Genomic DNA, 15,907 nt, shown 5'->3' with positions numbered 1-15,907 from the left:
ATGCAATTTACACCAGAATACAAACACTGATCCACAATTCAGTATCAAAGATGGAATTTAGAAAAAGATGGGCCATGAACCTCAAAGTTGCCTCATAGTGCTTTGCACAGAAAAGTGACTGGATGAAGTCTAGTTCAGAGGGCTGTTGCGTGAGAAGGTCCTGTCCTCCTCAGGACCCCCAAAATTCTGGGATTTGATCACAAAGTCTGTTCTTGATGTGTAGTTCCAACTTAGTGCTTTCCTCAGCTCCATTCAAAAAAATGAATCCTCTGCCACTGGAAAATATTTCTAAGATTTTGTACAGGGCATCTTTACAAACATTCTACCCCTCAGCCTGGTATTTAGTGTCAGTCATCATCACAGAGGTTGAAAAATGGTTCTTGCCTGTCCAGGTCTCCCAGATTCATGCACTGATAAATCCTCTGCAGAAGCAGGTGCAGGCGTGGTGTCTTTTGCCCTTTCTATGGCCTCTGAAGACAGCCTTGAAGACATCACTGTCTTTGGCTGAATGCCTTTCCCTGGAGTTATAAAAGGCATTGTTTCAAGTCTATCTAAAGCAGTGGAGAATAGTTGGATAAGAGGAACACTTCTTTAACCCCCACTTTTCTCTCTAGATCTGCTGCCCTCAACAAAATGATCCTCTGAGGTGCAACAATAGTAATGAAACAGCCAGAAAAATGCAAAGCTTCAGACAGAGTCTACACTACCCTTTATCAAGTCATGAGCTATTTAAACCCATCTAGACAAAGGAAGACAGAAATTCTCTTAGAAGAACAGAAAGGAACTGGGGCTGTTAGAAGTGACAGGGTAGCCTAGACCAATGAAACGTTTGTCGCAAGAGAACTGCATTCACCCCGACCGCTACTTATTGCTCAAAAATGGATTCCAGAGGTGGAAGTTTGCTCATGCCACTTCTGATACACTGCAAGTCAGTATGTCTGCATCTTCTAGTCATGTGTGCATGGTGATATCAACTACAAACATAAAAAGGGCATCTTTGCAAACCTTCAGCAATGCAGAATACAGGTGTATGCTACCAGGTTTTCGACAGGCCACATTAGAAATACATTTAAAACAATTAACTTCTCCAGCCAAGTAACATGATGAGACTTTTTTGAACAACTAACAAAATCATCCAATGCAGAGGATTTTGTGGCGATGGGGGACTTCAACTATCCAGATATCTTTTGGGAAAATAAGATAGCAGGATGTAGATTATCCAACAAGTTCTTAGAATGTATTGGAGACAATTTTTTTATTTCAGAAAGTGGAATGCTGTTCTGGATTTGATTCTAACTAATAGTGAGGAACTGGTTGAGAATTTGAAAGCGGAAGGCACCTTGGGTGAAACTGTTTATGAAATAATTGAGTTCATGATTCCAAGGAATGATAGGAGAGAAAACAGTCCAATGTAGTCAATAGATTTCAAGAAGGGATACCTTAGCAAACTCAGGGTATTAACAGTTAAGGTCCCATCAAAATCAAGACTACGAGGAAAAACAGCTGACGACAGTTGGCAGTTTTTCAGAGAGTCATTATTAAGAGTGCAAGAGTAAACCATTCCACTGTGTAAAAATGATATGTACGGCAAGTGACGAACCTGGCTTAACCAGGATATCTTGAATGCTCTAAAAATCTAAAAGAAGACTTGCAAAAAGTTGAAAGTAGGCCAAAGCACAAAGGATGGATATAAACAAATAAGACAAAAATTATTGGCTAATGTGTTGGGGCAAAATTAGAAAGGCAAAAGTACAAAATGAGCTCAAACTAACTAGACACATAAAAAGTTACATGAAAACATTCTACAATTATTAGAAGCAGGGAAAGACAAAGGACAAGGTAGGCTCATTATTAAACGGGGAAAAAACAATAATAGAAAATGCACAAACATCAGAGGTGTTTAAGTGACTTTTTTGTTTCAGTTTTCAACAAGAAGGTTGTTGGTGGTTAGACACCTACCATAGCAAATGCTGGAAAAAATGAGGTAGGTTCAGAAGTCAGAATAGGAAAAGAAGAAGTTAAACATTACTTAGAAAAGTTAGATGTCTTCAAGTCACCCCTGCCTGATATCATGCATCCTAGAATACTCAAGGAGTTGTTAGAGGAGATCTGTGAGCCATCAACTACCATCTTTGAAACGTTGTAGAAGACAAGAGACTCCAGAAGACAGGAAGAGGGCAAATATAGTGCTCATATACAAAAAGGAAAATAAGGACAACCCAGGAAACTACAGATCAGTCAACTTAATTTTTGTGCTAGAAAAGATCAATGAGCAAATAATTAAGGAATCAGTTTGCCAACATCTGAAAGACAAGAAGATGAAAAGTAACAGTCAGCATAGATTCATAAGAAAACAAATCATGTCAAACAAACCCAATAAGATAACAAACCTTGCTGATAAGGGGAAGCAGTAGATGTGGTATACCTAGACTTTAATAAAGCATTTAATACAGTCTCAGGTGACCTTCTTGTAAAAAAGCTACAGAAATACAACCAGATAGGGCTACTACAAGGTGGGTGCATAACTGGTTGGATAATCATTCCCAGAGAGTAGTTATCAATTGGTTCAAAGTCATAAAGGAAGGGCATAACAAGTGGGGTTCCAGAGGGATCGGTTTGGGGACTGGTTTTGTTCACTATCTTCATCAATGATTTAGATAACAGCATAGAAAGAATGCTTATAAAGTTTGTGCATGATTCCAAACTGGGATGGGTTGCAAGTGCTTTGGTGGACAGGATTAAAATTCAAAATTACCTGAACAAACTACAGAAATGATCTGAGGGAAACAGGATGAAATTTAATGAAGACAAATGCAAGGTGTCTCACCTTGGGAAGGAACAATCAGTTTCAAACTTACAAGAAGGGCAATGACTGTCTAGAAAGGCGTACTTCAGAAAGGGATTTAAGGTCATAGTGGACCACAAGGTAAATACAATTTCACAGTGCAACATTGTTGCAGAAAAAACAAATTCTGGGATATATTAACAAGTGTGTTGTAAGCAAGATAGAAGAAGCCAAGTCTTCTGCTCTATTCTGTGCTGATTAGACCTCAACTGGAGTACTGTGTCCAGTTCTGGGTGTCACATTTCAGGAAACCTGGATAAACTGAAGAAGATCCAGAGAAGATAAATAAAAATGATTATATGTCTAGAAAGCATAACTAATGAGGGAAGATTGAAATAATCATGTTTGTTTAATCTAGAAAAGAAAAAAAGACTGAGGGGGATCATAGCAACTTTCAAGAACCTAAAAGACTGTTACAAGGACAAGGGAGATAAATTATTCTCCTCAGCCTGTGTGACTAGGACAAGAAGGAATGGACTTAAATTGCAGCAAGGGAAATTTAGGTTGTACATTAGGAAAAATGTCCTAACTGTCAAACTGATTAAGCAGTAGAATAAATTGCCTAGGGAGATTGTGGAACCTTCATTACTGGAGATTTTTAAGAGCAAACACCTGTCAGGGATGGTCTAGATGGTGCTTGGTCCTTCCATGAGCACAGGGGACTGGACTTGATGACTTCTCAAGGTTTCTTCCAGTTCTAATATTCTATTCTATAGTTCTATGAAACTGACACACAACCAAAAAAAAAAAAAAGTCAAACAAACCATCAATTAAACATTTAGTATCTAGAAAGACAAGCAGCTTAGAGCAATGTGAAGGAGTTGACCACCAGTACTAAGTCATGGAGATTTAGGGCCAGATCCTTGGCTGGTGTTTGCGGACTACAGCTCATGGGCCTTAACTGAGCTCATTGTCTTCCTAAAGTTTGGTCCATGAAGCTTCATTTTAACCACAAAGATTAGTCATAAGGCTTTTTATCTGCAATAATGTGGCATTAGCAATTGAGTGGCAGCTCCCTTCATCATAAATCTATATGTTGTCCCCACCCTAACTCCCATTCCTCCTCTTCCACCCTTAGGTGCTACTTATATCCTTTATGTATCCTGATTGATTTACTCTATCCTTCCATATCTCTAGGGGGCTTCTTTTTCCCCCCACAATATTCTGTAGCCCCCACCTATTCCATTTCAGTGTATGTGGAGGGAGAGGAAAGCGTCAGTTTTCTCCTAAAAGTGTGCAGTAGCTTTATAACATCAGCATTAAATGCTTTTTTATCAATGAACTTTAAAGCAGTACGCAGACAGACAGTTCAAAGGGGATGGAAAAGGATGTTTTGTGATGATGATGTAGTAAGAGAAAAGGAAACTTGACTTACGATATAAAGGAGAGGTTTGCTTCACCCAGGAGTTCACTTTTAATATTATGAATTATCTCCGGGGGGTGGGGGGGGGAGAGAGAGAGAGAGACTCTGTCTTGTGGCCCACCTCTTGTTCCGATTCCTGATCATATTCCCACTTACATCTGTACACACTCCCCCTGGTATTTCTTACACTGAACAATAGCAATATTTAGGTATTTCCAAATGTCTTTTATGTAACGTGTCTTTTTAAAATAATCATACTTTCTCCAGTGGAGTCTACTGTCCCGGTGAAAACAAAATAACTCAAAGCCACCTTGCATTTAACAAACTCTCCCTCAAAGTACAAATTTGAAAGAGAACTCTATTTTCTTAAACATCAAATGTGGGTCTCCTGAAGTTTTGCACTCTTTTTCTTTACAGGCTTTCATTTTTGCACTCCAGTGTAATCCTTCAATATTTTGAAGTACTGTCGGATAACAGTATTTGTAAGCATAAGGCTCGATATAAACGAAGTCACAATAGCCGTTCATTTACAGTACCACCAGTTCTTAATTGGAGGGATATCTAGTTTGTATTGTTGTACTAGCTCAAGGACAGTCATTCACTTGAAAATTATTCAGCTGTGAATGCACTTATTCTTGTTCCATGAGCATACTTTATCTATTTTAGTGACAGGGATGAAAGGCTGCAGAGGAAAATGACTATTTAAAATTCATTGCTTGATTCAGACTATATCAGTCAGTTTTTCAAAAACATACTCTCTCTTTGTGCTGCAAGAAGACAATGTTTTTCAGTTTTCTTCACAAAAGAACAGGAAGGTTGGATAGAGCTGCTTTTAAAATCCTAGCTAATGACACACACTCATGTGAAGTCCATCTACCATGATGTGAGCAGCATTTTTCAGTAGTAATCAACACTTTAGCAGTGTCTAAAGACATTTATAAAATAGTGTCAACTATACTAAGCCAAAATGAAAAGTAGTGAATTTGAAACTTATTGGGTTTAAAGACATGGACCTTGGAAACTACTGTAAAGGTTTAAAAGCTGCGTCTAAGAGTTTGATGACTTGTTGGGAAGAAAGAACAAATGGAAAGGAAGGCAGGATCAAGCGACGACAGCTGTTAATGCATTAGTCTTTTACTTCTCCAGCTACAGATGGGTACAAATGCACTTACTCGTAGGTCAGCTTTATAGTTCCCTGTTCGTTCCCAGTGAGAGAGCTACTCAGAACTGACTGTACCTGTTCAAGTGAGACAGGAGGGCAGTAGGTCACAGTGTGTCACTCTATATGAACTGGCAGCACTGGGTGAAGATGGCACACCATTAGCTCAGTGCTATCTCTAGCATGAGCAGGCGTAATTGCAAGTTAACTCCGCTGATAAAACCTATAGTCTGTTTAGAATTACATCTAAAAGCTATGATAAAAACTGTAGGATTGCAAAGTCAAGCATTCAGAAGTTAGAAGATGGCAGTTTAGATCCATGTGCCTTATGAGACTTTAATTCTATGACCACATGCTATTTTTTCCACTGGGTCCATGCCTTAGTCAGTGCACAAACTAAGTACCTATTCAATGTGCAGCCGTAGGTCTTTACTGTACAGTATTCAAACTCTACTCTGGAGAGAAAATTATTCACTTCTTCTGAAACACTCATCTGAAACACTCATCACTACACTATCCATAAAGCTTCACAAATATTAACAAATTTATTTCCACAGAACCCTTGTGAGGTGAGGTGGTATAACTGTCCTCATTTCACAGATGGGGAACTGACACACAGAGTGATTAAGGCTAAATGTGTCCACTAATTTTGAATGCTCAGTTTGAGATGCTTAGGACCTGATTTTTCATAGTAATTAGTATTCCATAGCACTTTGTTCTCGCACTGTTCCCACTGATTTCAGTTGCAGCTGTAAATGCTTAACACTTTTGCAAATCAGACTCCAGGGTGTCAAGCCACCCCACAAATCAAAAACCACGTAATTATGAAACACGTATTTTGAAAAGTTTGCTTTTAATTGACTTGCCCAGCATCACATAGGAAGTCTGCTTCACAGGTAAGGATAGTTTCTGATTCTCCAGGGCAACATTCAACTACTTCATCCATTAGATAACCCATTCTCAATCTCTTTTCAACTTCTTCAAGGAATAAGGCAGCTGCCCTACAAACAATCAAACAGCTTCTCACTATCTAACCCAGAGCAGGTCCATACTATGCACTGAATAAGGTATGGTACTGTGTTAAAAATAGTATACAATAATACGATCAGACAGAATACATACCCACAATGTGCCAAATGAAGGATACATAAACACAGAGCTTGTACTGGAAGAAACTTCAGTCCATGATAGATACAGAATATCAGAAATTGCAGCAAAGCTGTAAGCAACTAAATACAGGCTCCCACACTGGGAAGTATCAGGCAACCCTAACTAGGAGCAGCACCACTACCTTTGTCTAAAACACAAACTCTTCATGAGACAGAGATTGTTTTGTACAAAGTCAAGTACACCGACAACTCTCAATAAAGTCATACTGGTAGGAACGAATGAGTTGTCATACTGGATTAGTTCTGTCTGCTATGCTTTGAGTAAATGCTACTTTCAAGTACTAGGGGAAAGATTTATTATAACAAACGCACAGTTCACATTTCACCATCTAATTTGAATACCTCTGTTTACGACAATGTCTCTTTTGCATTGTGGACGAGGGCTAAAACAAAGAAAAAGGATGAACAAACTTACAAAACTACTTAGTTGGTTAAATTAATAGCTTAGAGCTATTAGAGCCCTGAAGTTGTCATAACCAGAAGAACACAGCCTGCAGAAAAGTCATCAGGAAAAGTAAAGTTGATAAGTATTAACAGTTGAGAAATTGTTAAGGTTCCCAAAGGGAGGGATAAGGCATTTATAGCAGCAGGCCTAAAAGGAAACTGGCCTTTGAGGGAAAAAACCTTGCTTCTGCAGAGAAGATACAGTCAGCCTAAATTCAAGTATATAATGCTAGCTAGTGTCAAAATCAAACTTTAAAGTACATCTTAATAGATAGTTGGAATTTTCACGACCAAAATAAATCCTTCTTCACATAGCAACATAGGGCTTTTACTTGAAAGATTTCAAGGCTTTAATCACGACTTGCAGACATGACAGCCAAAGGTTCATGTATTGAAATACTACATCTACAGAAGCTGTGTTCTGGGAAGAAACAGCTTTTTGAAGGATTTGCCTGGTCTTCTGAAACAGAAAAATCTAGCCAAGAGGGCTCAAAGGAAAGGGTGCTTACCAACACTAGATGGCTGAAAACCAGAAAATTAACGAAGAGGCTAATTTGAAAAGTACTACAAAAATAAGAAGAAAAAAGGTGGGACTTGACCTCAGCTTGCAAATTTTGAGAGCATTTTCCAATAGGATGTACTGTCCTACCTATTGTGGATTGATACGGAAGCATTTGGAAGCGAAATGCAGAAGGTAAGCCTAGAAAAGAGAAGTTACTCACCGTAGTAACGGTGGTTCTTCGAGATGTGTCCCCGTGGGTGCTCCACAACAGGTGACGGCTTGGCCGGCGCCGCAGATCGAATCTTCCAAGCAGTTTCTGCCGGACCGCGCATGCGCCGGCGCGCGCCACTCCCTGGCGCGCTCCTGGCCATGTGCGCGATCCGGTCCCCGCCAGTTCCTCGACCAACCGCCTCGGGTGCCCCTGCAAAACACTAACAGAGATCCGAAGCGGGGAGGATGGGCGGGAAGTGGAGCACCCATGGGGACACATCTCGAAGAACCACCGTTACTACGGTGAGTAACTTCTCTTTCTTCTTCGAGTGTCCCCGTGGGTGCTCCACAATAGGTGACTACCCAGCAGTAACCCAAGATAGGTGGTGGGTAATCGGATTAAGTGCAGCTTGTCCCCGAGAGGACCGCTGCGGAGAGACGGGTATCCTCTTGGAATACCCTGTGAAGGGCGTAATGTTTGGCGAAGGTGTCGTAGGATGACCAGGTCGCTGCTCTGCAAATGTCTTTCAATGCAACACCCTTGAAAAAGGCTGTTGATGCTGCCACCGCCCTGGTGGAATGAGCCCTGGGAGTGGCCGACAAAGGAGTCTTTTTGAGCTCGTAGCACATTTTTATGCAGGATACAATGTGCTTTGAAATTCTCTGCGATGAGAGACCTTCTCCTTTTGATTTGGGAGCGAGGGAGACTAGGAGTCTATCCGTTTTCTGGAAGGACTTGGTCCTGTCTACGTAGAAGGCTAGCGCCCTCCTCACATCCAGGAGGTGTAGGCGCGCCTCTTTGCTGGAGGTATGAGGCTTTGGATAAAACGAGGGTAGAACAATAGGTTCATTGATGTGAAACTCGGAAGAAACTTTGGGAACAAAGGCTGGATGCAGCCGTATGGTTACCGCCTCCTTGGAAAAGACAGTGCAGGGTGGCGTTGCCATGACTGCCGCAAGCTCGCTCACCCGACGAGCCGACGTAATTGCAAGAAGAAAGGTCGTCTTTATTGTAAGGAGGCGAAGGGGAACCGTGGCCAAGGGCTCGAACAGTGGTCCCATGAGTGTGGTAAGCACCAGGTCCAAGCTCCACGAGGGTGGAATCGGTTTCCGAGGGGGGTAGAGGTTTACCAACCCTTTGAGGAACCTGGTAACCATAGGGTGGGCAAACACCGTGTGCCCCCCATCCTCATGTCTGAACGCCGAGATGGCGGCAAGGTGGACCTTTAACGAGGATAGCGAGAGTCCTGCTCTCTTGAGGTCCAGTAAATACTCTAGAATTGTAGGTATAGGCACCGAAAGGGGGGCCAGCTGCTTGGTAGAACACCAAGCCATGAAGCGAGTCCATTTTTGTTTGTAGGTTTTCCTAGTGGAAGTCCTCCTGCTACTTTCTAGGACTTGCTGTACTTCCACTGTGCATGTGCTCTCTAGGGAGCTGAGCCATGGATTAGCCACGCTTGCAGTCGCAGGCTTTCGGGGTGCGGATGCACTATGGACCCCTGGGCTTGCGTGAGCAGATCCGGCGCCACCGGAAGAGGCATCGGTGGGCGGTCCGACATGCGCAGGAGTAGGGGGAACCATTGTTGGCGATCCCACGTTGGGACTATCAGGATCATCCGAGCCTTTTCTCTCCTGGCTTTTTGCAGAACCTTGTGGATCAGCACTGCGGGGGGAAACGCGTAAAGCAGGGGGCCCCCCCACGGGATCGCAAACGCGTCCCCCAGGGACCCCCGGCCCAGCCCTGCTCTGGAGGAGAATCGTGGGCACTGTTTGTTGTGCTGAGTGGCAAACAGATCTATTTGGGGAAACCCCCATGCGTGGAAAATCGGCCGTAGTAGATCAGGACGGATCTGCCACTCGTGGGTGAGCGCAAAACGCCTGCTCAACTGGTCTGCCTTCACGTTGTGCGCGCCCGGCAAGTATGAGGCTCTCAGGATTATATCGTGGGCGATGCACCAGTTCCATAGGCGGATTGCTTCCGCGCATAAGGTACGGGATCGAGCTCCTCCTTGCCTGTTTATGTAAAACATGGTGGAGGTATTGTCCGTACTGATCCCGACGACTTTGCCTCGTATACGGTCTCGAAAGTGTTTGCAGGCGTTGAACACTGCTCTGAGCTCTAGAACATTGATATGTAGAGACTGTTCCGTGGGTGACCACAGTCCTTGAGCCACCTCTTCGCCCATGTGCGCTCCCCACCCTATGAGGGAGGCATCCGTAGTGAGGAAAACCGATATTTGCGGCTGATGGAAGGGTACCCCTGTTAGCAAGTTCCGGGGGTTTACCCACCATTGCAGGGATTCGCGCACCCCAGGTGAGGGCGACACCACCCTGTGAACGGTGTGTACTGCCGGCTTGTACACACTTGCCAGCCAGTGTTGCATGCTGCGCATGTGCAACCTGGCGTTCTGTACCACAAACGTCGCCGCTGCCATGTGGCCCAGCAGCTGCAAGCACGTCAAGACCAGCACTGTAGGGCTGAAGGTGATGACCTGCACGAGGGAACCGATGGCTCGAAAGCGAGCCTCTGGTAGGTATACTCTCGCCGAGACCGAGTTTATGCGAGCCCCTATGAACTCTATGTCCTGTGAGGGGTCTATCTTTGATTTTGCCAGATTGATAACCAGGCCAAGTGAGGAGAACGTGTTTGCTGTGACGCGTATCATGCGGAGGACCTCCCTTTTCGAGGTCCCTTTGAGCAGGCAGTCGTCCAGATACGGGAAGATAAACACCCCCTGTCTGTGCAGGTAGGCTGACACCACTGCCAAGGTCTTGGTGAAGACTCTGGGGGCCGAGGAAAGGCCAAACGGTAGGACCTTGTATTGGAAGTGTTCGTTGCCCACCATGAACCGGAGAAAACTCCGGTGAGCCGGATGGATGGTTATGTGGAAGTACGCGTCTTGTAGATCGAGGGCCGCGAACCAGTCTCCATCGTCCAGTGCTGTAAGGATGGAGGCAATCGTGATCATCCGAAAACGTTGCTTGCGTAGATACCTGTTGAGGCCACGAAGGTCTAAGATGGGCCTCCAGCCTCCTGTATTTTTTCTCCGTCAGGAAATACCGAGAGTAGAACCCTTTCCCTTGCAGTTGCTCCGGCACCTTCTCCACCGCCCCTAAGAACTCGAGGTGGGCCACCTCCTGCCTGAGCCTGGCTACATGGGAGGCCTCCTGAGGGTGGGGCTTGGGCGGGGGTCGCGGCGGCGGGAGCGACTGGAAGGGGATGGCGTACCCCGTGGCTATGATCTCCAGCACCCATTTGTCTGTGGTGATCCTTTGCCACTGGTCGTAGAATGGTCGGAGGCGATGGTGAAAAAGCCGTTTCAGATGATCTTGTGCAATGGTGGTGATGGCGCAGCCCTGGATCTGTATGTCAAACTTGTGGCCTTTGGCCCCGCCCCGAGGACGGACGGCCCTGTTGTGAGCGTCGCCTGGGGGTTCTGTACTGCTGGTGCTGCTGATGCCGCCCTTGCTCGTAACCCCTGTGATACTGGGGGCGCTGTTGCTGGTACTGGTACCGCCTTTGCTGTGGGTAGTACCTTTTCTTTGAGTATGGAGGGGTGTAAATCCCCAGGGTCCTGAGTGTGGCTCTTGAATCTTTACTGGAATGAAGGACCGAGTCAGTTGATTCAGCAAACAGCTTCTGCAAGTCGAAGGGAAGGTCGACTATCTTCGCTTGCAGATCTCTCGGTATACCCGAGGTCTGGAGCCAGGACTCCCGTCGCATCACCACTGCAGTTGCTGTGGAACGTGCTGCCGTGTCCGCAACGTCCAAAGCAATCTGAACTTCCATCCTCGCAGCCGCGTAGCCCTCTTGCACTATGGCCTTGAGGACCGGCTTTTTGTCCTCTGGAAGCGAGTCCATGAGGGAAGTTAATCTGGCATAGTTGTCGAAATTATGGTTCGCCAAGTGCGCTGCGTAATTTGCCATGCGCAACGTTAAGGTGGAGGAGGAGTAGACCTTTCTGCCGAACAGCTCTAGCTTCTTGGCATCTCTGTCCATTCCCCCTGTTTTAAATTGAGATGTTTTTAGTCTTTGTTGCGAGGACTCCACCACCAAGGAGTTTGGCTGGGGGTGGCTAAACAAGAACTCCATGCCCTTCGCCGGCACGAAGTATTTCTTATCCGCTCTCTTTTGAACAGGCGGAATAGTTGCAGGGGTCTGCCATATGGTAGTGGCGGACTCCAAGATCGCTTCATCAAGCGGTATTGCTACTCTGGAGGAGGCCGGGGAGCTCAAATTTTTAAGGAGCTTATGATGTTTCTCTTGCACTTGTGCTGTCTGGATGCCTTGCGTGAAAGCTACCCTCTTAAACAGCTCCTGAAACTGTTTGAGATCGTCCTTAGGATGGACGTCCCCTAAGGCCGTGGCCTCATCCGGGGAGGAAAACGAGGAACCGCTGGGGTACATTTCTTTGGACCCTTCCGGTTCTTGATGGTGATGGTGCGCCCTCTAGCTGGAGGTATGCGAGGGAAAATCTCGTGGGTCTACGGCCAGTCCCCCCTGGGACGTTTGAGTCTCTGTCCCCGATCGCGATTGCCCTCGGGGGTACGAGGTAGTATGTGGGGATCTTTCCCTGGTAGATTGCCGATGGTGTCCATGCCCCGCGTAGTAGGGACGACCATGGCAGTATAGGCACTGTTCCTGGGAAGGTGACCTTGACCATTCCCTTTGCACGTACCCTCTGTGTCTGGGAGAGGGGGATCGTCGAGACACTGGAGAGAGCGATTTTGCATAATAGTCCAGCGTTTCAAATCCCAGGAAGGGTGAGGGTGGTGCCAGCCATGGGGAGGCTGATTGCAGGAAAGGAGAAGGGGGCTCCGGGTAGGCTAGGGGGGACCCCTGCCTTCTGGTTGGAGTCTGCAACATGAGCGGAGGGCTGTGAGAAAAGAGCTCCACAGCCCTGTCTGGAGAGGGGCTGCAGTGCCTCCTCTTGTGTGCAGCCTTTCCCCTCCCTAAGGGAGGTAACTCCGCCCCCTGATGGGCGGGGGATCCCGGCCCCGTCGGCACCGTGCTAGGCACGCTTGAAGGCGGTGCCGCACGTGCGGAGTGCTTCTGTGCCTGCAGGCTACGTGCCTGCGCGCTCTGCACCGCCGGTTCCCCGGGGGTCGGTGCCGCTGCCTGCGGTGCCGCCGGTACCGGCGCTTGCTTAGCCGCCGCCCTGCCTGTGGTGCGGGGCGGCTGGCTGATCATCGGAGGCTGAGCCGCTTCCACGTGGCTCTCCGTGCCGCCGCCGATCAGCTGTTGCTGCGGCTGGGGGCTGCTTGCTCCTCCCGTCCCGCTCACCGTTGCTGCCGGCAGGGATCGGGTTGGAGAAACTCTCCTCCGTTTTTGCGCTGATGGAGTGAGGGAGGCAGCTTTTCTTCTAAGGGCCCCGGAGGGTCCCTCCTGCTGCGGCCGCTCCGGCACGTCTGGCTGGAGGGCCTTGTCAAGAAGCAGCAGTTTAATCCTCATCTCCCTGTCTCTCCGTGCTCTTGTTGTTAATTTTGCACAGAAGGCGCATTTTTGTGCCACATGGGACTCCCCCAGGCACCTTATGCAGAGACTGTGCCCATCGGACACTGGCATCGCCTCTCGGCAGGACTCACATTTTTTAAAGCCTGAGGAGGACATTGTTGGTGAGTCTTTGAGTTTGTTTATGGGTACTTAGCACCCTCTTTGTGCTGTTTCCCCGTCCGATGGCCTGCCTCAGCAGGAGGGCTGATGGCCCTAGCTCCCGGCCTCCGGCGCTTGTTACTGGGACTGGCTTGAGCTGTCCCTCCGTAGCTTGTTTGTTTTTTTTTTTTTTTTTTGTTTTTTTTTTTACAAAATAACAACCGGCTACTTATGGTAGCCTAAATAACTGAAAACTTTAAAGAGAAAACAATTAAAGTCGTTGAATACGCTATGTGGCTTTAGCCTAGTCGGATTCCGTCTGCAGCCGACGGCGGTTGAGAGGAACTGGCGGGGACCGGATCGCGCACATGGCCAGGAGCGCGCCAGGGAGCGGCGCGCACATGGCCAGGAGCGCGCCAGGGAGCGGCGCGCGCCGGCGCATGCGCGGTCCAGCAGAAACTGCTTGGAAGATCCGATCTGCGGCGCCGGCCAAGCCGTCACCTATTGTGGAGCACCCACGGGGACACTCGAAGAAGAAGAATAGAATACCTAAAATATAAGAGCAGGTCTTCCACAAGTTGAGTACTAATGTCTACCTTTGCAATTCAAGGAGGAAAGAATGGAAAGAATTCTAAGATTCTCTTCTTTGACAACTGATGCAATGTTCTTGGATCAAGTAGTCAGGGCCACCAGATTTTGTTGGGATAAGGAAATATCAGTTGGTTTTATTATTAACAGCAACCCAATTTAAATCCTGAGCAGCAGAGTTTTGCTCAAGAACAAAGAAGAGTTTATCTTACTGCAACACAATTTAGTGAGAAGATTCCCAGCAAAATATATCCCCCATTTGTCCATTTCATCCACCCTTTGCATTTTCAGACACAAACTATGAACTCTCTCTGGCTGGTATTTTTGATCACCTGGCTACACAGAGCCTGGCACAATGGGATCACAGTCCTATGATTGAAGTTGTTAGTCCTACTACAATACCAAATTAGTGTTGTCAGTTCTTGGCACTCTGAGTGACCACTTCCTATAACAAAATATAAGTAGCCCCTTCTTCACACAAGACAGTAATCTCTATAAATGCTAAGTATCCTGGCTGGTTGTGATTTTTAAAAATGCGCTGCCTTCCAGTATGTCCAAGCTTTAGTTGGAATCTTATAGCTCCAAAACAGAGAATAGCTTAAAATTAACAGATATTCACAGATGGTCAACAATGGAGTAAGAAAAACACATTTGTAAAAAATTACTATTTCACAGCAGAATGCCTCTGGTAGTGTCAAAGGAGAAGCCAAGGGACCTGGATGGCCAATTCCAGTGAAAGTCAATGGAAATTAGGTGCCTGACACCCATAGGCCCTTACGAAAATCCAAGTCCCTGTAATTCAGAAAAACATAAAGCTACAGAAACTGACATACTGACCGATTCAAATACTGCTCTTATCTGAGTTTCTCTTCTTACCAAGAAAATTAATTAGTTGATTATGGGTAAGACTGTATGTTTGTCACGGAGGCCACAGAAGTCATGGATTCCATGACTTTTTTGGACCTTCATTATTACTGCAGTTGCCAGTATGTCTGGCCTGGGAGCTTCCCAAGCAACTTGGGCAGCCCCTGGGCCAGCTACACAGAATGCTGCTTGGGCAGTCTCAGGGCTGGGGATTGTGGTGTGGGAGGGGGTGAAGGCTCCAGGCAGTGCTTACCTCAGGGGGCTCCCTGGAAGTGGTGACATGTCCCTCCCTCAGATCCTAGGTAGAAATGCAGCCAGGCAGCTCCTTGAGCTCTCTCAGCCCTCAGGCACCCCTCCACAGCTCTCACTGGCCATGAAGATGGCAACTGGGGAGGAGGCACCACGTGGAGCCGCTCTGTCTAGAAGCTGAGGATGTCATCGCTTTTGGGGAGCCATCTGAAGCCAGGTAGGGAGCCTGCCCCCGCCCCCGCCAACACCACCCCACCACCTAAGCATCCGAGATTTAATGGGGTGTATTGTACAAGTCATGGGGTCATGGACAGGCCACAGGGTGCACGTTTTTGTTTTTTTTTACTGTCTGTAATTTGTCCACGACTTTTACTAAAACCACCATTGACTAAAACATAGCCTTGCTTATGGATTCAAACACCACTTCTGACATGTGATTAAGGGCTGGCCTTAATCCTCACTTAGGCTATGTCTATAGTACCCCGGAAGATCGACCTGCTCAGGTTCACCAGAGGGATGCAAGGAGTCAGGGAGGTTGATGGGAGAAACTTTCCCATAGACCTTCCTCAGTGAGGACAGCCAGGGTAAGTCAATCTCAGATAACTCAATTCTAGCTATGCAATTGCATATCTGAAATCAACTTAGTTTCCTAGTGTACACCTGGCCTCAGACTCATGTATTGGATCATTTCTCTGTTAGTGGACTTCCAAAATACTACAAACATTTCCCGCTTGCTCAAGGAAGTTTTTGGTGGTGTTTTGCAGTTTGATAAAGGAACTTAAGAAGTTGTCTTATACAACTGCCTCTCACTTGGCTCCCTGAAACGTTAAATATCTACTTTTCCCTTAATCTAGAATAAAACAGGACAAAAGAAAGAACCAGAGGAAGAGTCAATAAACAAAACAAACTTATCAGTAGTTG

General features: G+C 46.3%; 1 protein-coding gene across 4 annotated transcripts in view; it reads right to left on the bottom strand.

The window, feature by feature from the left end:
* MTMR1 (myotubularin related protein 1) overlaps positions 1-15,907 on the bottom strand; it is a 68,471-nt gene that overhangs the window by 5,248 nt on the left and 47,316 nt on the right. The gene's annotated exons all lie outside the window — the stretch shown is intronic.

The sequence above is a fragment of the Carettochelys insculpta genome, chromosome 13, assembly GCF_033958435.1.
Source record: "Carettochelys insculpta isolate YL-2023 chromosome 13, ASM3395843v1, whole genome shotgun sequence".
Taxonomy (NCBI): Eukaryota; Metazoa; Chordata; order Testudines; family Carettochelyidae; genus Carettochelys; species Carettochelys insculpta.
The sequence above is the reverse complement of the archived record's forward strand: the minus strand, read 5'-3'. Positions and strand labels throughout refer to the sequence as shown.